This window comes from Aricia agestis, chromosome Z, assembly GCF_905147365.1.
Source record: "Aricia agestis chromosome Z, ilAriAges1.1, whole genome shotgun sequence".
Classification (NCBI taxonomy): Eukaryota; Metazoa; Arthropoda; class Insecta; order Lepidoptera; family Lycaenidae; genus Aricia; species Aricia agestis.
The window spans coordinates 13,640,559-13,663,762 of record NC_056428.1 but is presented as its reverse complement, the minus strand read 5'-3'; the positions used below and the strand labels follow the sequence as shown (position 1 = coordinate 13,663,762).

General features: G+C 36.3%; 1 protein-coding gene across 1 annotated transcript in view; it reads left to right on the top strand.

Annotated features, from left to right (window-relative positions):
* Positions 1-2,931: 2,931 nt before the first annotated feature.
* The window catches only part of LOC121738588, a 257,205-nt gene continuing 236,932 nt past the window's right edge, over positions 2,932-23,204 (top strand). The window contains exon 1 of the mRNA XM_042130748.1: positions 2,932-3,071. The gene's annotated coding sequence lies outside the window, so the exon portion shown is untranslated. The remainder of the gene's footprint in view (positions 3,072-23,204) is intronic.

Here is a 23,204-nt window from a genome sequence, read left to right as displayed (position 1 = left end):
TTATTTATTGGTAATATAATATGTAAAAACCGTTGCGTTAGACCGTGATGTATAACATGATTGTAAAAGCAATCGACTTCGATCATGGACAATTATTAGGTCCTTACATAATATGAAATTGGCGTTTTTTATGGTAGGAATATAAAGTAATTTTTTTTGTATAATATATTTAATTAATCAAAGTATGTACCATTGTTATCGATGCGTTGTTTTTTCGTTGATCCCTTTACTAAAAAAAACGGAGGGACGAGAGTCAATAAATTCTTTGAATGCGGTTTGGACTGCAACATCAGATTTGATTTTTTTCCTTGTAGGAAGTTATCCAAATTCCAAAAAAAATGGTAATCTGTTGGAGCAAGGTCCGGGGAGTACGGTGGACATCGCAGACATTCCAATTGCAGCTCCTCCAGTTTTGCGGCCGTCTGTTGTGCAGTGTTTGGTCTAGCGTTGTCCTGAAGCAGCAGTGGCCTAGAGCCATTGACCAGCCTTGGTTGTTTAGCAGCTAGTTCTTCCATCATGGTTTGCAGTTGCTGACAATAGATATCTGCCGTAATCGTTTGGCCAGATTTGAGAAAGCCATAGTGAACGACACCGGCACTAGTCCACCAAACACTCACAAGTAAATTTTTCTGAGTCAATTTTCGTTTAGGGCAGAATTTGGCTGATTCTCCAGGGGGCAGCTATTGCAACGAACGCTTCCGATTATCGTAAAGGATCCATTTTTTATCACAAGTAATGATCCGATTTAAAATCCCTTCATTATTGTGTCTGTTGAGCAATGTAACGCAGCAGTCGACGCGTGTTTTCTGGTTTGCTTCACTCAATTCATGAGGTACTAACCTTTCAAGATTTTTTATCTTCCCAATTTGTTTCATGTGGATCGAAGCAGTTTTATCATTTACACCAAAGCCTGCTGCTGCTAACTCTGAAGTGGTTTGCGATGGATCCGCTTCCACAATGGCCTTTAATTCTTCATTATTCATTTTAAAAGGGTCTTGTTGTGAAGGTCGGAATTTCCAGAACGAAAACGTTGGGACCAAAACCGTACCGTGTTTATTTTTGTGACACCAGCGTCATACACATTGTTAATTATTCGAGCTGTTTCTGCAGCCCTCGTGCCACGGTAGAACTCATATTCGTAAATAAAGCGATATTTCAATTTTTAAATTGTGCGATATGAACGAGTCCAAAGAAAAAAAAGATAAAGAAAAAAAAAAAAAACAAATGAATGACTGCGTTTATGGAATAAACGAATTAAAAAAAATTGAATTTGGAATTCTTCACCAAAGAGGAGATATTTGAGATGAAAGTGGCCTGTACAACAAAACGCCAATTTCATATGTAAGAACCTAATAATTATTATATAGGTAGATAGATAAACACATTATTACTCACATAAAGATGGGTATTACAAACAGACTTAATTCCTCGATCGCGGATTCTTGGAAATCTATTGTTATCCTATTGTTATCACTTATCGCGGTCGATTTCGACCGCTTGGGTGTTGATAGGTTAATACTTAAAAACTAAGACATTAATGTGGGCAAGGGCGGCCTTATATATATGCTATAAGCCATTTCTTCCAGGCCTATAATATGCAACTGCTGTACACGGGACCGACGAGAAGGGTCCCTTTAACAAGACACCTCAAATAACAAAATAAAATCAGACACACAGTACTTTAAAAAATATAAACCCTTCTTCAGGCGTATTCGCGCACATACACGCTTATAATATAGTCGTTAATGGAACCTATTATTATTAAACTTAACATTTAGCCACGACTTAGCTCAAACTAATATTATTACAAATGTGTCTGTCTGTCTGTTCGTTACCTCCTCATACCCAAACCACTGAATAGATTTTATTGAACTTTGATATGGTATGAGAGACTTAGAGTCCCGGGAATGTACATAAGATACTCTTTATCCCGGAAAAGTGTACGGTTTCCGCGCGATAAACGAATTTGCCAACGAAGTTGCGGGCGTCATCTAGTCTTACATAAAACACTACTCCTTTAATTTTTAACCAAATAAATCCAACAGTTCCAGCACTAAGAAGATTCCTACAAAGAGAAACATCGGAAATACAAAAAGATTAATGGCGGTAAAAATTTATTCCATCGTAATGCGTGTTATCAATCGCCAAACCTGAATAATTCTTTATTCCAAAGGCTGCCTACTCCGTCCTCATATTTTATTTGAGTGGAGCGAAAACTTGGTCAAATACGCTGTTTTCCAGCACAGTAAGTGCTTGCTCTTCCCACTCGAGCTGTTTAGATTTGCTGTCCTGCTCGCACCTCCTGTCTAAACCGACCAAAGAGCAAGTTGTGTATGTTTTAAATGTTTTATGCCTATTTTCTTTGAGAGACGGAGGTTTCTCCCATTTATGGCATAAAGATTATATTTAAGTACATTATAAAGATTATAAGATAATCTGTATAATTATAGGTAATAAATATATTTTATTACTAAACAAAACTTATTATAATGGTCTTTCTTTTAAAACTTTATTACTTATATCTCTTGATAACGACAAATTGACGATAAACCATTTAACATGTAACAATTCATTCAACGTCACATATTAATGTATTTATTTAAGGATTAATTTACGTTTTACGTATTTATGATTGATTAGGACCTTGTTTAGTTGTTTTATAATATACATATAAATACAATAAGCCATAAAGCCAAAAAGTATAAAGCCAGATACCTGCTGATGATTTTGTCGAAATCGTTCGTGTAAAATAATAACTTAATTGTAATAAATCTAATATAATAATTTGGAATAAGTGCAAGGAAAGTGTATAATTATTTAATTGAAGAATACAGTCTCCAGAACCTTCAAAATTGTACCCTCCGCGCCATACTCTTTGTCACGTAGTATAGAAATGTAGCGAGCCCGACAGTTTACTGGGCAGCCCTCCGCGTTCGCACGTGACAGTCGTGCCGGTCGAGTGTGACGTGACGGGCTAGTGTCACGACTCACGCGAAACCTCAACAACATGAAAGCTTTACGGACATTAGTGCCATGACCTGTGAGTTTGCCGTGCTTTGTGTTAATTACAGGTGAGCTTTTCGGTTTAAAATTATTCGTCTTAAAGTTGGCTTAGTAACTTAGTAAGTACGAAGTTGAAGTGATTACAGGTTAAATGTATACTGAATTGTGGGTTAAAATGTTTTATGATTTTTTTTTGTAGAAAAGTTTTACTTATTTTATATATGTTATGCGTTATTCTCGATTGTTATTATCCTATATTTATAGTTTAAAGCTCTTACTATATAAAAGTATACCCAAAAAAGGTATTCCCTCCTGTCTTTATAATTTTTAAACCGAAACTTTATTTCTGCTATCATTTTCAATTACAGAAATGACGGACAATTTTTTATATATAATTTAATACATAACTTTTAGTTGCTGTATCAATTAATAAAGCTAGCAAATAAAAAAGGTAGCCTATATTCTACGTAGCAAGTGCTACGAGGTGCGTAGCACTTGCTACGAGGCGCGTAGCAATTATGTGAGTTTCGTAGAGCCTCGTAGCAGTGCGTAGACCCGCGTAGAGCCTCGTACACATTTTAGAATTTAGAGATATTATTGACTAGATGACGCCCGCAACTCTGTTGCGCCAAAATTCGTTTATCGCGCGGGAACCGTACATTTTTCCGGGATAAAAACTATCCTAATCAAAGTGTGCGTGAGTGCGCGGCCAAATCCAGCTATGTCTTTTCCCGGGGCTCAAAGTATTGCCGTACCAAATTTCAGCAAAATCGGTTCATCGCTTTGGGCGTGAACAAGGTAACCTCATCACGCTCTATTCTGTTAAGACAGACAGATAGACAGAAAGACGTTTTCGCATTTATAATATTAAATATATATATTATTATATGTGGTTATAGGGAGTTGTAGGCAGTAGAATATAAATCTGTTCCTTTGAGGCGGATAAGGGTCATTAGGATTAGATTATACTTCCGGGGCAAAGACATTAGCAATTTAGCAGACCCCCGACTCTGGGTTGTAAACGGGGAAAAACTTTTTTTAATGTAGCAAACATTTTAGAATAATGTGCAAAGAAAATGTCACACTTTTTACGTTTTACTGCATATCACATTTTTTAACTTTTTAGCATATAAGTCACATTTGTAATTAAAAACAAAATAATTGAAGATAGCCGTTTTTTGAATACGTGTATTGAATTTTTGGTAGCTGCATTCTTAAGCCTAAATTGCTTGTTGTGTGTAGGTTAAATAGGTATCGTTATATTTTTTTGTAGTTTAAGTGAATTGTTTTTGGTGTTTAGTAAAAATAAATCATAACATTTTTGTTATAATTTATTTTCTATTGTTATCATATTTTTCTATATATTTTTAGTTTACTGACTTTTGTATACGTTAAGTTACAAACATATAGTAGTATATACAACTTTAACACGTCTAGTGATAACAAAAGCGGATTTGTAGATGTTATCTCGCTATAATCCTATTACAATTTCTCGAATATACTACACAAAAGATGAACAATATTATACTTATAGGATTAAAGTTATATTTAACTCCTGACAAAGTGCGTAATAAACATATTTTGTATTAAAGTATTTACTTGACATAAATGTGAAAGAATAATTTTATCAATCCGTTATGTTCCATATATCCGTATATACTCAAAGTAACAAAAATATATAATATGCCTGTAATTATAAAAGACGTGAGTGGAAGAACCAGATAGCTAACATTTTGTAATGTGAGGACAATAAATGTTATTCATTTTTTTCTTTATAATTTTAACAAACCTCGTAACTTACCTACTTCATCATCTAGTTATATATCTGGCTTAACATAAAATAAAATCTGGCTTAACATAAAAAAAAATCCGGGATAAAAATTATTTTATTTCCTTTCCCGGGACTCAAAGTATCTCCATACCAAATTCAGCAAAATCGGTTCAGCGGTTTGGGCGTAAAGGGGTAACAGAAAGACAGATTAAATTTAGCATTTACAATAATAATAATATATGGCTTCTATAGTTTGTCATTGATTACGCAAACGTAATCAAAATCATTACTTAACCTTTTTGCTGCGTAGTTGGTTAAAAATGATTATCGTCTATAGATAGTATCTGTACAATAGTTAATGATAAAAGGTAAGGTCCTAAGTGTATTTTGATCGTTATTTGACAAGGATCGAGGTACTAACTCAAAAAGTTGACTAATCGACAAACTTAACTACGAGTTAAATGTCGATTAGGCTCTGGTTTAAGCGTACACCAACCCGCCTATTAATCAAAAGGTTAACATTATTTATTTAATACTAGCTGTCCCGCCAAACGCTGTTTTGCCATATAAAGTATTTCCGATTTCGCCCATAATTTTATTGAGTGACTAAATAAGTATGGCGCCATGGCAACTTCCATCGTCATCCCGTCGCACAAAAAATGCATTCTGTCAATTCTATGTCAAATGTCATAATCATATATATAAAATTCTCGCGTCACAATGTTAGGCCGCGTACTCCTCCGAAACGGCTTTACTGATTTTAATTTTAAATTTTATATGCTTATTCAGTGAGTCTGAGAATCGGCTACTGGGTACTTTTTATATTGATAAGTGCATTTGTTGAATAAATAATAGTAAATTATTACAACAGCCAAAATCTTTTCGTTTTTGCTTCGTTATAGAATCGCCGATCAAAATGTATGGAATTGACATTAGACTAGTCGAACGTCAACGTCATATTAATGAACGCTTATGTCAATTCCATACATTTTCATCGGCGATTCTATAACGAAGCAAAAACGAAAAGATTTTGGCTCACCCCCCTGGCCATTTAACCGAAACTTTTTCGTTTTCGCTTCGTTATAGAATCGCCGGTCACAATTTATGGAATTGACATAAGGCGAGTCGAACGTCAACGTCATACTAACGAATGCTTATGTCAATTCGATAAATTTTCATCGGATATTCTATAACAAAAAGATTTTGGCTCACCCCAAAATCTAAATGTCTTATTGTCTACAATAAGACATTTAGATTTTTAAGTTATTTGAGAAAGTTGTTTTAAGATGACAAAGTTTTGTCGTTGTTCGTTAACCCATCAATCCCCAGGCGGAACCCGGCTGCCGCATAACAATTGAAAATCTATTGTGTCTGCGATTCCCACGATCGAGGTATTAAGCCACTAACTTTGAAGACAAGGAAAACAACACAAATACATTATTTTGTGTTGTTAATAAAAATAAAAATAAACTATTCTGTAATCAGAATAGTTTTTTTAGTTATCATGTTTCTACTGACTCTACAGTCAGTAGAAACATGATAACTAAAAAAACTTTATAGTGAGTGTGGCAAAGCACGCCTACCCGGCAAGTGCGCCATATAGCTATAATTATAAAAATAGCTTTAAGTTGCACTTGCCGGTTAGGCGCACTTTGCCACACTCACTATATGTAAATTATAATTTCAGCTCAACCTAATACTAGATTTCTTGGTATCATAAATGCTACTTATACTTATCATACTACTATTTATCAAAAAATGTAACTTATTTTCTTATGTGCCATCAGGTAAATTGATTCATTCATTGATTCATTCATACGGCGGATCTATGTTTTTTGGTGGTTTGATGTCAATATTTAATCGTGACTCGTAAATCGATCTGTTGGTTGGGATTTACATACACCGACCAAATTACGAAGATACTTGCATATTGGAACGAAGTTCCTTATGGCGCGTTCAGCGTAAAGGAGGCTAGACAGAACGATTTTTGACCTCGACACTTTTTTATTAGTACCTGCATACTAGGGGCAGAGGGCGTTGATAGTATTCCTGTGCGTCAACTAGATGGCGTTTTTGAGAATAAACAGCTACGCCTTGGTAGTACTCCTGGGCGTCAATAGATGTCGTTTTTTTATAATTTTTTGAGTGTATAATAATATTATGAATACAGGTTTTTTGAACATAAGAAATGATAAGAAATAACTTCGTTCCATTCGGGTGTCCCTTGACACCTCTCAAGTTTTTTTTTAATTCAAAATTGGAAAACCGATACAATCTGCGAAATGGTGCCGGAACACATCGCCAAAAGATACGATACGCTGACGCGACGATATATCATTTACAAAAGTGCTTTCACCGCGACCATTTGTGTTTTGATGCTGACGTTTACGTCAGTTTCTGTCGTTCGATCGATCAATTATACTCGATCGACATTCAATCGAGATGGAACTTAAGTTAATAACCTCAAGAATTACTTTGAAGCCCCTTAAATAGATTGTAGGTAGTTCGACTTGCAAAAGGTTTAATAATATTCTGAAGTTGGCTGTTTATCAAAGTAGGATATTTTATTGCACGATTTCTGGGGTTTTTTGATCGGAGTTCATTTCACCAGCGGTTTTGATTGGCTAAAGGTACCAAGTCACATTGACCTCTTATACATGTTCAAGATTGTCACTATTTGTTGTACTTTCTAGAGTATGCACAAACGACATCGATAAGGGTATATTTAGACGGCCCTTTAAACATTCGCAATCGACAGTATTTGTCTATAATATTGAAAAGATAGACAATTGTTAAGAACTTTAAAAATCTGGTATATACTAAATATTATCTGGTATATACTAATGACGAAAATATGACGCCCGCAACTCCGTTGCGCCAAAATTTGTTCCTATGCCCTTTCCCGGGACTCAAAGTATTTCAGCGAAATCGGTTTAGCGGTTTGGGCGTAACAGACAAATAGACAGAGTTACTTTCATATTGATAATATTATAAGTAAGTATTAAAATATGGATCTATTTTCCTGTTCTAAAAATGACAATTAAATTTTAATAGGTATAGCATAAACTATGTATTACAAAAATAGTCCCGTCGGAAAAATCCAACATGGATTAAAATCTATAAATTGACCGATTTGCATTGGTTTATTTTAAAACTTCTGCCGCGCGGCGTCCAAATCAATATGTATGCAAAAGTGTTGAACCCCTCAAAATATTTTTATCCTTTCGTCCCTTACGTAACGCAACGAGTTATGTTTTTGGATTTCTGCCAGGAGGGGACTGCCAGACTTACATTTGCCATAATAGAAGCCTATTGACCTATTTAGATATATACTCTTACGTAATGTAAAATATTTCTAAATTGTGTAATTCTGTATGCGGAATGTTGAACGTTAAAAAAATGCGATTATAACGTATTTGGTGTCGATGCTTTAGTGTCCACGTAATACCTAAAAGTCTTCTTTCTTCTTTTGCTCTTAAATACGTAAGATAAAGCCAACACGACCGGCACAAAAAGTACAGGCTAGACATTTTTAAGCCTATTCAACACATGCATAGTGCATACTTGCTAGGCATGTAAAAAGTAAAACAACATAATATTAGTCGTTCCAACGCAAACATCAACACGTATGTCAAGAGCCATACAAGATACTGGTTTTAGACTTCTTCGTGGCCTAGTGGATCTATACTATTATAAACATATATTATTTAACATTTTTCCTGTCTGCGTGGCCATTAGTTGTTGCAGAAAGTTGTATAAAGTTGCTCGTATAGTATTATTTCGTAGATATTTTTCCTGTGGCTAGGTGCAAGTCTTCTTTATAGAATCGCCGACCAAAATGTATGTATGTACGTAACTATAAAGTAAACGTCTTGGCTAAAAGCTCAGATCTGCGCGCAAGTGATGACACTTATGACAGGAAAATCCCTTATCTTAGTTTGCATTAAAATAGCACACCGTCGATAAGTATGAACTAGTATAACCTAGCCTGGCAGTGCAGTTCGTTACCTAACGAACTGCACTGGCGACCGCGGGCTGTCACTAACAATCAATGACCGCACGCGCCACTGCACTGTACTGTCGGACTACAATGATTGAAGCTCCAGAAAGGTTAAATGTAAGTGCCTAAGCGTTTAGGCTTAAAGTTTAGTTAGATACTAAAATAATACTAAATGCCGCCTGTAATATTGTTGGGCTGAAATGAGTTTATCGCGCAGGATATGTACATTTTAGGTGACACACAGTCCTTTTGGGAAACGTAAATATCTCAGCAAAAATAAACCCATCAATGCTGTTCAAGCGTTAGGAGGTAGCAGAAAAACATACGGATATATCAAATTAGTGTGGGTTTTGTCATTCCTTCACTTCGTATCTATACATAGTATAAAACAATGTCGTTTTTTATGTCCCTATGTCCCTTTGTTCTCTTTAATCTTTAAAACTACGCAACTGATTTTGATACGGTTTTCTTTATTAGATAGAGTGATTGAAGAGGAAGGTTTATGAGTATAATAACATTAATTAAATAGTGGAGAAATACTGTTATTTTTGAGGTTTCTAATGTGATGTCGTAAATAATTAATTTTTTTCCGCTTACAAAGCAAACGCAGGCTGAACCCTACGAGATTTATCAAAATAATGAACTAAGTATTGTGCATAATGAAAAGGTCTACAGAAAACTTCGCGATGGTATGATGGTATGGTCTATCTCTTATGGATATACCACAATTTCATTTTTTTGTCATTTACTTTTTACTACAAATAATGGCTAGTTTTCGAAGGGATTTGAACCAATATGGCATTAATCTTTATTCAATTAAATACTTTAATTAATACAGCATATTATGATTTAAATGAATATTTTCGAAGAAAAATTGCGGGACGTATAGTACGGGAGCTATTAGCTAGTGTACCTACTAGTAGCTTTTGCGGCGGTACCGGCCAATGCGGGCCACGGGTAGTAATAAATATAAATCAAAACTACTGAATAGATTTTAATCATTTTTTCAGTGAGTGACATTAAGGCTATATATTATACACCTAACACTGACTGCGAAGCTGGGGCGAAAGCGAAGGCGTTATCACAAATTTTAACTTTAATTCAGATTAGCGCAAGTGCAAAGTTTTAGTTTGCATGACTCCATAAGTATTTCAAATTTAATTTGTGCAAATCAAAATTAGTTTTGTATATTAAGGTGCGTCGCCATATTTTCATCTTATATTTTCACATTACTTACAGTGCTCCCAAAGTGATAATGCGCATAGAAATTTTCGTAATTTTTCGGCAACGATCGTATTTCCCGAGCGTCGGAAGACGTCACTGCAAGCGCTGTTTTAAACTTAACTTTAAGAAAAACAGCGCTTTGCAGCGTCGTAGAGGCGCCTGACGTTGGGCGTTACCATGGACTTATTGACGGACCGGCGACAGCAGGACAGCGGACAGCCACCGGCTATTTAATAAGATATTTAGTTCTATTTCCTTTGAACAAGTTGCAAAATGCAAGTGCATTGTTTGGTACTGTAAAGTTCCGTAGGCTGGGAGCTACGAATAATAAAAACTAGCTGGGTCTAGGTCCAATACCTATCTAATATTATACTTACTTATAATATTATAAAGCGGAAGAGTTTGTTTTTTTGTTTGAACGCGTTAATCTCAGGAACGTCTGGTCTGATTTGAAAAATTCTTTCAGTGTTAGATAGCCCATTTATCGAGGAAGGCTAAAGGCTATATTTTATCACGCTAAGACTTATAAGAGTGAAGACATAGAGGAAAATGTAGAAAAAACGAGGGGAAATTATTTGAAAGGGCTTATCTCACGAACTACTGGAGAAATTTTTCTGTTATTTGGCACAGATAAAAAGTAGACTACGTGAAGAATCATAGGCTATTTTTGTGGACTAATTTGTCTGTGACATATCTAATTTACGCGGGCGAAGCCGCGCGGAATGTCTAGTCTTTTATATTTCGCACTAGCTAGCGAGGCTTGCAGGTAAGTACATGACGTGTCATAATTTGAAAACGACACATAGTCACGTTGCTTTGACCATTATGCTCTGACTGTAGTAAAGCCACAGAATATATTATATTAGTTGGTAAAGCCTAACTACTCATGCGATGCCAAGAATCACGCGCCTTTACCTATAAAATAATATGTTAGGCATGTATTTATAGTACATACATGCAAAATGAAATCCCTTAGATGTTTAAAGTTCAAAATATTTGTTTTTAAATAAAATAATATCAAGTTACATCGCGCGGCCCTATATGTAGGTCAGAGGTACTCGGTAACCCTCGACCAACAAAAACATTTTTATTCTAACGTGCACAAAATTGTTTTGCGTGTTTGTTCATTTCAATCCTACAACTAGATTTCGCTTTACGTAGAGTTCGTTGAAATTATTGTGAATTAAATTTATCTAGGTTGAAAAATGATTTAATACCTAGGTTAAGTATGAGGTTTGGACCACGGAGCTAATACTAAGAGGAGGTGTTGTAATCAAGTTTCGCGTGACAATTTGCGGGGTGAGGGGGTGTCAAGCTCCGCCCACTTCTCAATATTTCATCTATCGGCTAAAAGCCAAACTACTAGCTTAGGTCGATGTTGATGTTACTACGTAGTTCAACTATCTTACACTAGATGTCATTTTGTCTTGAATATTATGGGACGTACTACGGCCCTGGATATTTTTTACGTTTCGTGACGACAGATGGCGGATTATAAGTAATATCATAATAAAAGCTATATAATCACGGTTTTAGCTATTAAATGTGTTTAAGACTAAGTGTATAACGGTTTTTAGTATTCAAGTATGATTATATTTGTAATAAACTTATGCAAAATTATCGCATTTACGTCTGTATTATCTTTCAAAGGTTTGGCCACCTAGTGTCAAGTAGAATAATTAACGCTGAAAGCTGAAATGTTCTAGAACTTTTATATTTTAATTACATTTAAAATTATTTCCAAATGAAATGTGATGGTATTTATATTATCAGAACGTCTGTCTGAGTGTTTTCGACATTGTAAAACACAATACTTCATCCTTTCCTTGTTAAATACGCAGAAAACACCAATTTATTGGGAGTCTCGTTACGTGTGCACCTGACAAATGCTGAAAGTGTACTGACTTAAGCCCCGCCCACAATGATGACGTCAGGACCTAGTTGAAAATCACAGTGCACAGTTGCTTAGGCCAGCTCCTCTTTGTATGAGCTTCGTGGTTTGGACACAGGGTTTGGAGTTAACTTCAAGGACAAGACCAATATGTTGGGGCAAAAGGCATCATGGTGAAATTAATGGACCCACCTCGGAGTTGTTGGGACCATTCTGATATTTGGTTTATAATAATTGTAGATAGCGTTCCGTATAAATAATTTTGCAGTCAAATAACATTGGTATATCCTGCGATTTTAGAAACGACAAATATGAATCGATTATTTTTTTGGTCAATTTACTTAATATAAAGGCCCGTATTCACTTTCGTTAGTAGTAAGTCAAGTTATTAGGGCAGGTAATTAGTTATTAGGAGAAAGTAAGTGTGGACAGCGACTGACTAGTGCAAGTGATTAGCCGGCTGCGTAGTAACGTGATTAGAACTGTATTCACTTTGATTAGTGATTAAGTGCAGGTAACTAGTGCGGGTCATTAGTGATTAGGAGAAAGTAAGTGTGGACAGCGACTGATCAGTGCAAGTGACTAGTCGGCTGCGTAGTAACGTGATTAAAAGCGTGTTCTATTTTTTGCGAGTGCATGTGCGAGTAGGTACCCACGTCCCGCGCGCCCTTCCTTCACTCGCAGCGTGCCTGCCAGCTATGAAATAATTAATAATAATTATCACTAAGTATACCTAATTTATTTTTTCGTTCAAATTAAAGAAAGTTTTTAATTTACCAAAATAAAGAGAAGACCTCTGTGGCTCAATTGGTTGAGTGCATGAAGCTAATACAAAGGTGTGGCAGCTCAAGCCGGAGGTCGCGGGTTCGAATCCCGCCGACGGAACAAAAAGTTTTCAATGTTCCCGGATCTGGAGACTGGATGTGTATGAAAATATATTAAGTGTATAATATAGTATAATAAAAATCTTAAACAATATAATATGTATATTGAATACCTATCGATACTAATATTATAAATGCGAAAGTTTATCTGTCTGTCTATATTCTGTCTATCTGTATGTCTGTCTGTTACCACTTCACGCCCAAACCGTTAAACCAATTTTGCTCAAATTTAGTATGGATATACTTTGAGCCCCGGGAAAGAACATTGGATACTTTTTATCCCGGGAAAATGTACGGTACACGCGCGATAAACGATTTTTGTCGCAACGGAGTTGCGGGCGTCATCTAGTCTAGTATAAAAGTATTAAATATTATATTTCCGTTGTCTGGTACCCGTAAAAAAGTCCTTCAGGTACTTAGCACGGGGCCAGACTGACGTGGTGTGAAGCGTCCATAGATATGATATTATTATTATATTATATTAAAAGTACAAAACGACACCTTTTCAATTACTTCCATACTAATCTATACTTACTAATATTATAAATGCGAATGTGTGTCTCTCTGTTTGTCTGGTACCTCTTCACGCTCAAACCTCAGAACCGATTTTGCTGAAATTTGGTATGAAGATACTTTAAGTCCCGGGAAAGGACATAGGATATTTTTATATCCCGAAAAATCGCACGGTTTCCGCGTGATAAACTATTTTTTGCCGCAACTCCGTTGCGGGCGATATCTAGTTTTATATAAAAAATACTTTATGGTAAAATAGTTTTAAACTAGTTTTAAATAAAATGAATATTAAAAATGAAGGACATGTCAAAATGGCAGTTGTATTTTTGAAACTCGGACGCTCGTCTTGTTTTGCAAAAAATAGCAAAGTATTCTATAATTGATCCCATATTTTTCTTGGTCTTGCAAATTTAGCTTCCAAAAAGAGTTCCCGTTTCAGACAGCACCGCATTTAATACTTCTTTGAGTACTTCTTGCAATTGCAAGCTCGCTTCTCGATGTTCGGCCGTACTCGCTGGTTGACAAAAAAAACAATCGCTGGTTGACAGCTACTGCTGAATTTACTAAATAGAGCCACTAAATTATCACTAAATAAGAATTGGACACTACTTGCACTACATACCTACACTCCACTGCCTCAATTACTAGTCACTTGCACTTTTACTAATGAAAGTGAATACAGGCCATAATAATAAGTGAAATATACTTACTACGAATAATAAAAACTGTCAAAAAACATGCTCCACATTGTCAAAAAAGTGTACCTTAGGTACCGTACACATTTCAATACATTTGCAATATTTACCTTGAGCGGTACTAGGTTGACGTTACATGACAGCTCAAAAGGAACCTTTAAAACGGTAATATCATTCTGTCTACTCTGGTAATAGTATGGGAGTTACGATTCCTTAGTTTTTGTTATTCGTAGGAAATATATCAGATTATAATTATTATTACACTTTTTCCCTTGGTCATTGCCGGCTTATTTTATAATCCTCTACAACAGAAAATTGATAATGATCTTTCTTGACATTACAATTTACAACTTACCAGACCATCCAATTTACGGCTACATTACATTTTATTCTCCGCAACACTAGAAATAATTAATAAGCTGAATAATTTAAACAGGCAACCTATGTAGTTAATTTGAAAATGGAATTCGGGTACGGAAGAATACAAAGGGGCCACAAAAAGCTAATGGTCTGCTGGCGACTGCTGCGTCATCTATGCGCGTAAAGCGCTTTAAGTGCTGCCAGCTAAAAGGTTTTTGATAAGCGAAAATGTGAAGCGATGACTGCGATTTATTTACTGATGACATGTTTGATGTAGTAGTCCCATATTACGTAATAATTTCAGTACTTATGACGTCCCTTAAAACATTTTTTAGTGTTGATCTCAGTGCAAAAGTCATGTTAGCAGTAATTATACATGTATTTTAAGTTCGATAGAAAATGGACTGGATTGAACAAGAAATAAAGTTGAATAATTATTGTGTAAAAATAAGTAGGGGTAATAAAGGTTTACAGTTCTCTTTACTGTCATATAGACTAGACGAAACTTTCGCTTCCATAAAACATACCCATTTCTTCCTAAAAAGGCTATTTGACCAATAAAAGTAGAACCTTTGTCTGTCTGTTAATCCTCCGTGATGGCGATTTATTATAGTTATATTACGTGTGTCACTCTCGCCTCGTTCCTTTTCAGCGTTGCTATAAATTATATGCCCAGTAAGGTTCGTTCCAGACAATGCGTTTTCGGTTGTAGCGCGTTTTTCCATCAGAATCAAAACTCTTAACATGATTATTGCCCGCAACTTCGGCAAAATTCATGTTTTGTGATGATCGTGGCATACGTTTACGTAATGCTAGTAAAAAGTTAATTCAGACATGATTTTATTATTTACAAAGGTGCCCTTTGCAACGTGAGACGTAAATATTTTGCCATCCTTCATTAACTATGATTCCTATTTTAAGCTTTAATTAAAACAAGTTTTGTAAGCTACGAATAATAAAAACTAAGGTAGAGTAACTGTGTAAAAAATTGTCCACGAGTCTAAAATATGTGACAGGAATACATGCACATTCTATGCATGTATTCGGTACACAATTTTGTGTAAATATAAAAGTGAAAATTAAATGTCAACGGCTTTATTTCGTATTTGAGTGTTAGTGTTTCGTTACTATTGCCATATTTTAGTGTGCGAAAAGGAACCAAATTCAAAACGGTTGAAGTTTGGGAGTTACGTTTCTTTTATTATTCGTAGTTTGTAAGTAATGTAGAGCATTAGGTATTTTAAAAATAAAAATGTGCTTCAGCATTAACGTTTCAAATAAGCAATATGAATTTCATTATATTTTGCTCCAAATTTCGTTTTTACCATAACATTTATTTCATTAGTTAGTTTCAGTAAAGGTTTGAGTTGCTATAAGTAATTATATTGAAAAGTATATTATATTTTTCTCTAAAATATTTTATTTTTGTCTACAAATAGGTAAAAACGCAATGTTTTGTTGGCAAAAACTACGTCGTCCTCTATTTTCACGGAGAGCGTAACTGAAACGCTACTTGTGTACACAGCCTTATCGCATTATTTATGATCGGCGCGGAGAACAATGCATAAGGCTGGAGCACACGCGCGTGATGTGGGCACAATGGTATATTTACCCCGGTTCACCAAATATTTTCAAAAGCTTTTTCGGCTTATATAAAATACTAGATGACGTCCGCAACTCAGTTGCGCCGAGACTTGTGTACCGCGTAGGAACCCTATATTTGCCAGGATAAAAAGTATCCTAGATGTCCTTTCTCGGGACTCAAAGTATGTCTAAACAAAATTTCAGCAAAATCAGTGAAGAGGTAAAAGACAGACACACTTTCGTATTTATAATATTAGTATGGATTTTTAACCCCGGCGGAAAAATGCTCTCACGTCTGTTACAGCCGATGTGAGTACAATAGTTTTAATATTTGCTTAGAGAATCGCTCTGAAGCTTGGGCCTTGCGTTACCATGGCAAAGGGCTTTCAGCTCAAAGGCGTGTCGACGGATGACAGTCATCATGGCGCATTCGAGTGGCGTCACATCCGTTACAGCATAAAGGCCGGGCTATTATGCATTTAGGTGGGAGAGGGACAGATATAGTAGCATACAAAAGTAGTTGAGGTGTGAAAAGGACACATTTAGTGGCACAGATTGGTAAAGAAGATGGAGCTAAAGAGTTTTGTTGATTTCACTAATTGCAAGGATCTGTGCGCGCAAAGTATTAAGCAGCAGTATGCTTGTAGTAGTGCATAAGAGGGGCATATAATATAGCGGCACAAATTGGTTGAGAAGCATACTATACTTTTTAACCAATTTGTTTGTCAATTGTCGATTTAACTACTACAAGCATCATGTGTGATGTATCCTTGTCTACTACAAGGATGTTTACTGCAATCAAATTATATTGATAACTCGGTATGTAGATGTTGTTCTATGAATGTCTTTTGTTGTGTGGTTAAGAAGAACATCAGACATACAGGTATGAAAGTATCAGGTTCTAAAGCCCAGTATCGGTAGACTTCCGAAGAATGATGGAAAAAACAAAAAATATGCTCATTCATAATTGCAGTTTAAAGTTTAAACAAACTTCGCTGGACAAATATGACACAATAAATTATCATATTATACTAATAAATTGTTAAATATTAAAATGTTATACGCGTCTACAATTTTCCTAGCAAAGAAATAAAATCGGAATTTGAATATGAATTGATTAAATAATTAAGTTAATTGTATCTTTATGTATTTTTCTTGTGCATAATATAGAGTTAAATAAAAAAAAAATGAATGTCTTTGGCAAGGAAAAATTCATAATACAAAGAGAATGTCATATATACTACGTAACACATACTAAAAGTATAAGCGACACGTAACAATGCCACGGATATAATTTAAGGCTGGTGTTGACATTAAATCAAATAATTACAAGGGAAAATAGGCTTTATTTAACTTTCAAAGTAAAGCACATTTACGTTGTGAATACTCTATTCAAGATTTGTAATTAGGACGTTATTTATATATAACATTATGAGCAGCTTGTTTAACGACTTTATAAAGTTAAATATTTTATATTATATTTGACCACTCTAGTTCAAGTTCAGTTCTAGATATTATATTATCTAAATAATGAATCTCACTGAAAAATAATTGATAATTGCAAAGGTGTAATTTAATGATACATTGGGTTTTATTTATAACTAGATGACCCGATAAACTTCATGTCACTTTCCTCCTAATTATAGGACAACCACAAACATTTCAAAATCAATTCAGCCATCCTCGAGTTATTTATAGTGACACTAACAAAACTTAAAATTCATTTATATAGAAGATAGAGAGGAAATATACTAGATGATCCGGTGAACTAAGTATGACTTGCCTCCTGACATAAACCTTCCATAGAGTATTATGAACCTTCAAGACTAACCAAACATAAATACCCCACAAACCACCGGTTAATAAAAGTAAAATTGCAACAATAGTGAACGCAAAATTGCACAAAATTATGCATAAATAGCTTGTTATTGCAATTGTTGTTAAATAATATGCTATCAAGAATTCGAATATCTTGTCCGTGGTACCAACAGCTAGTAATTAATAAATTCATAAAAAAGAAAATTCCGCAAGTTTAGCAATTCTTCCCCAAGCCGCTTAGCGTTGGATTTTTTAATTAAAACTCGAACTCGGCCGACAATTAGCCCACCTCGTATTTCAGTAATTAAAATATATACAAAAGGTTGAATTCTCGCTCATAACGCCCGACAAAAGACCTATCATCTTAAGGGGGCGACTAACCCAAAATTTACGATTTTATAATTCATTTTCATTCTTGAAAATAAGCCCCGAACAGTTTCATTTTCTGAAATTAGATACTACATTATGTTTACAAGAATTCGATCTGAGCGAAAACACGATATCTTAAAATTTTATCGATAGAAAAAAATTACAAAGATGCATCTAATTTTCACGAATTTTTCATTTATTGCCACAACCGTGCATTGAACCAAGTTAATATTTTAACACATTGTATAAAATTCTATAATTGAGAAATCGACCTAACGGATTTTTTAAATATTGTATATTTATCGAGTTATTGAGAAAAAACTAATTTGGCGATGAATGCGCTACGTCCTTTTTCACCTGGCATATGAAAGACGGGCGTGAGTGTGAAGAGAGAAGGACGATGTTTGATTTTTTGGGTTAGTCGCCCTCTTAAAATACATCGGTATTTCATTCTGCGCTTGTACGTCTAAATTACAATTTGTAAGAGAAGTTCAAAAATATGTTAACTTAAAATTCTAATTTTGCTAGTGTGGTCAATCAGCTGTATAATTAAATGAATATTATATCTAATATTATTGTCCATATATGATAGAAATGTAAACACTAAAATACTATCTAAAATATACAGATATATTATATATACAAACTTTAAATATAAAACTATAAAAAGAAAAACTTGCCCAAGTCGTCCCCATCTGGCAGAGTGCCCAGCAAGCTGACAGCATTGCCACGTTGGATGGCAATTGCTATCCGCTGTGCCAGGTAGCTCCCAGCTCTGGGGTCTCGGGTGGCTTCAACAAGCTTCTTAGATATTCCTCTAAAAAGCTTATGTGCCCCCGGACCCCATGCGCCTAGAGTTTCCACCCCAAACGGTTCAAATATAAGATCTCCGCTGAGGTTCTCATATTTGCGCCGCTTGAGGTTCTCTGCTTGGTTTGCGGCTGCGCCCGCACAGCTCGAGGTGCTCTGAATATGGGACGAGGCGAGTGTGTCGACACAAGTAGCGTCCCACACAAGGGCCCGACCCACATTCCAGGGCACCAGGGTCATTCCATCGGGTCTCTTGCCATCGTCGCGCGCCAAACCGGAGGGCTCCAGTATCGCTGGCACGCCGGCAGTGACAAGAGCCCGACGAATGAGGTCATTCAGGTTGTGATGCCGTGAAAAGCGTCCGGCACTTCGCGAGCAGCACAACCCGTGGTGACCGTAGCTGTCAACGCGCGCGCCGCAAACACACTGATGGGGGACGACATGGGGGACACCAAGACGCAGGGCAGTGGCAAGACGGAATGTATTACGGTCCAGCAATGTTCCTGTGTTTTTAGATGGCAGTGCCTGCAGCCAAGCTTCCGACTCCCACCTCTCCACGGCCAAAAGTCGAGCCCGTTCTACGGCGCTGGTAGACGTGTTAAACAGTTTATTACGCACCAGTTCGCAGATGGGCTCGTCCCAGAGCCTTTGGGAAGATGTGTTCTTGGGAACCTCGCTGCCGGCACTAGCAATGTCCCAGGCATCCTTGGCCTCGTCCGCAAAGGGAATGACGAATGGACAAGATGAGGGCTCTAAGATTTTGGCTATTACTGCGCGATTTGCGTGGACCGAGGACAAGAACGCCGGTAAAGCTGTGTCCGATGTTTTTCGTATTCCCAGGCCACCGAACCTTACTGGTAGTGTAGCTTGGGTCCAGGAACGTTCATCAAATTTTATGTTTAAAATTGTGGAAAGCGTATGCTTTAGGGTGTCATCTAAGCTATGGAGAAGTTCTGGGAACTTCCAGAGCTGACAACACCGCAAAGCATACGTAAATTTTGGAACGAATAAACAATATCGAATCAGAGTAAATGCCATGTGACTGTTAATTTGGAGAAGACGATCTAAACTTTCACTAAAATTCCGTATTTTTTCATTTATATAGTCCGGAAAAGAATCGGCTAGAACAGGTGAACCCAAGAGAAAAAGTGCACTCTTCTCAATCACTGATAATTCTGGGGCGACGGCCTTGAAACTGGATATTATCTCATCTCTATCCCCACAATCATCAGGGACAAAAAGTTCACACTTCCCCAGGTTCAAATCTAGGCCTATAATTTTGAATTCGCGAATCAGAGTCTGAAAATCCGAAAGAACTGTAGATGCGTCGCTGGCAAGGGTCCCGTCATCTAGATACCACACGTTGAATTTGGAATTTAGGAGTTCGATGACCGGGTGAATAGCTAGACTGAAAATTGCTGGACCTAGAGGGTCGCCCTGTTGACAGCCAACTTCAGACTGGATTAAGTGGTTCTGGTAAATGAGTTTAGTGGGATCTCGGTAGCACTGTAACATGAAGGGTAAAATGGTGGGGGCTTTGGTTTTTATCTGTGTTAACATGGCGACCCTGTCTACAGAATTGAAAGCGTTTGAAACATCCACCTTTAAATATATACTATTTTTTGAATTTTGAACATGAGTGCGAAAAGAGTGAACGGCTGCCTCACAGCCACCTTTGCAGGCGAAACCAAGTTGCTTGGGTTGGAAATATGATGACAGAGATTTTATGGACCTGCAGGCTATCTTGGCAGTGAGGCGCCGGTATGTTGAGCCGACAGCGATCGGTCGAATGCCACCATCTCTCTTCCTCAGCGCGCAGAGGTTTGCTCCATACAGGATGTCTACGATATCTGAAGCAACCTCACCACGAAGCATGAGGTTGCACAAACTCGTGACCTCCTGCAGGAGTTTCTCTCCGGCATCCCCACAGCAACCGCTGGTGAGGTCCTTCAGATGCTGAGAAGATAAGATAAGATAAGATACATAATATTATAAGATAAAATATTTGTTTAAGGGCCTGTTTCACCACTTCCTGATAAGTGCCGAATAGGCTATCCACCAATTAACTTGACAGATGAAGTATGGAGAATCTGGCAAAAAGTAGTGAGAGTGGATTTATCAGAAAATGGTGAAACAGGCCCCAAATCTGTGACACAGACACACTTCGCAGCAAATGCTACGAGCCGTCTATATATATATACGTAATTTGATTATTGTGGCGTCAAAATTGTTATTTTAAAGGAGACTGGTCGTGACCAGTCTCCTTTAAAATAACAATTTTGATGATCGGGCATGGGTAAATTTGTATGGGCCGTGCCCGATGCCCGACACGAATGAAACGTATCCCATTGTTTTCGTTACATTATGGATATCCAGGATATGTAATTTTCATATTCAATATCAGTGGCTAACATGTTATTTTATTGCTTTGTTTTTTCTTCAGGCGCAGTATGAAAAGTGCTAATACGAAGAATAAGAATCTTTATTTGCATGTAATTATATTTAATATCGGTGGCGAACACTTAGAAATATAATATTATTTTTATACCGTGCCTAAAGAAAACACAACTCAATAGAGTTACTATCATTAAATAACTTGCACTATACTACAGCTATCACACACTTTATAAAAAATGGCTAAAGGAAATATTAGTATTGTATTTAATTTTTAAGTAATCATCAAAAACATTTTTGAGACTTATGACCTTTAGTTTCGTGCCATAATGCGGTAACCGTAACGCGATGATGTTCACTATTAGCTGCAGCGCAAAGCACAATGCTCGGTGGCACGATTCATGGAATCATTATATCACGATTGGAGAATAGCGGGGTGTGTAGGCGGGACTAGCGTGCTTTGATATTTCTGACACAGGCTCTTAATCAGCGCAGGTCTTTAAAGTTTGACAATTGAACGCAAAGCAAGATGGCCGCAATCCAAAATGGCGGATTGCAAGATGGCGCGAAACTCATACAAACTCATTAAAGTCTGTTGTAGTATAGCGTGCTCAAATAGAATGCTCGTTCAATGTAGCACGTTGATATACAAAGTTAAATCATTAGCTGAGTGTGAAGTTGTGGATATAAACGTGTGAGCGAGACAACCGATGTATGTTGCGAGGTATGTTGACTGAAAAGTTATAATTTGTGTGCTATTCTATTATATCACATGAGATGTGTGAAAAGTTAATTAAGTCTAAAAGAAGTGACGTACATCTTTTTAATGCCTGCAATAGCAATTAGCCATAAAATATATTAAAGGTTTTTTTATTGCTCCTTATGATAAAGAGACAAGACACAAGGAGTATCGTGGCAGGCCTAAAGTCTTGGTTAATTATTTTTTTATTCTTAACTGATCTAAATTTTCAAAAATATAACATTACCACTACACATTGTACCTACAAAATGTATGTTAGTTTTACAACTTATGAATCTATTGACACTTCATAAATAAAAATTGGGCCGATCATTAAGAAGAGTCCACACCGCCGTTTTTCCATACAAACGTTGTCCCCTGTTTCCTACTCTACCGGCATTATCCAGGGGGATAATGCCGGTAGAGTTATGATTTTTTTCTTGAATATTTATGGCCACTATTAGCATGTCCCTATGTTTTCTTTTTTTTCATAATTTCATTATTAAAAAAGATAAGAACGTCTAAAAACCCAAAAATGGCCAAATTTTCCTCTGTCTTCAAACACCCAGAAAACAAAACTGGCTAGAATATAGAAAAAAATAAAACATAGGAATACAGCTCAAGCCTTGCTTTAGTTCTTAATGAAAAAAGTACTTAAATCGGATAAGTTTTGGAGAAGGAATCAGCGGACAACGAATCAAAGATTTTCTGTTCTTTTATTAGAACTTTTGTTGTCTCTATCGCGCTCTACGGTGGGAGACTTGAGATTGGTGAGACAGCAATACATTTTCAAATACCTATTTTCAATTTCTCTCGCCCTTGGTGCATCCTCTTAAGGCACTACAGTGTAATATAAAAACATCCGTAGACTGCCAAAAAATATCCTAATGCGTCAATCGTTATAGTCGAGTAATATTTACTGCAATTATAAATGCAAGCTAAATGATATATTATGAGTGTGTGGGTAGGTCACCCGACACCCACACACTCATAAAAAGTTTTCACTCAAAAACTAATTCCAGGTCAATTTAACCTGATAAGCTCGTGCCACAAGCCACAAGTAACATGCGATACCGCCATTTTGAATACATTTCAATACCGAACTTGGCATTTGCCGTTCGCAGAAATGTGTCAATATGGAATTATGGT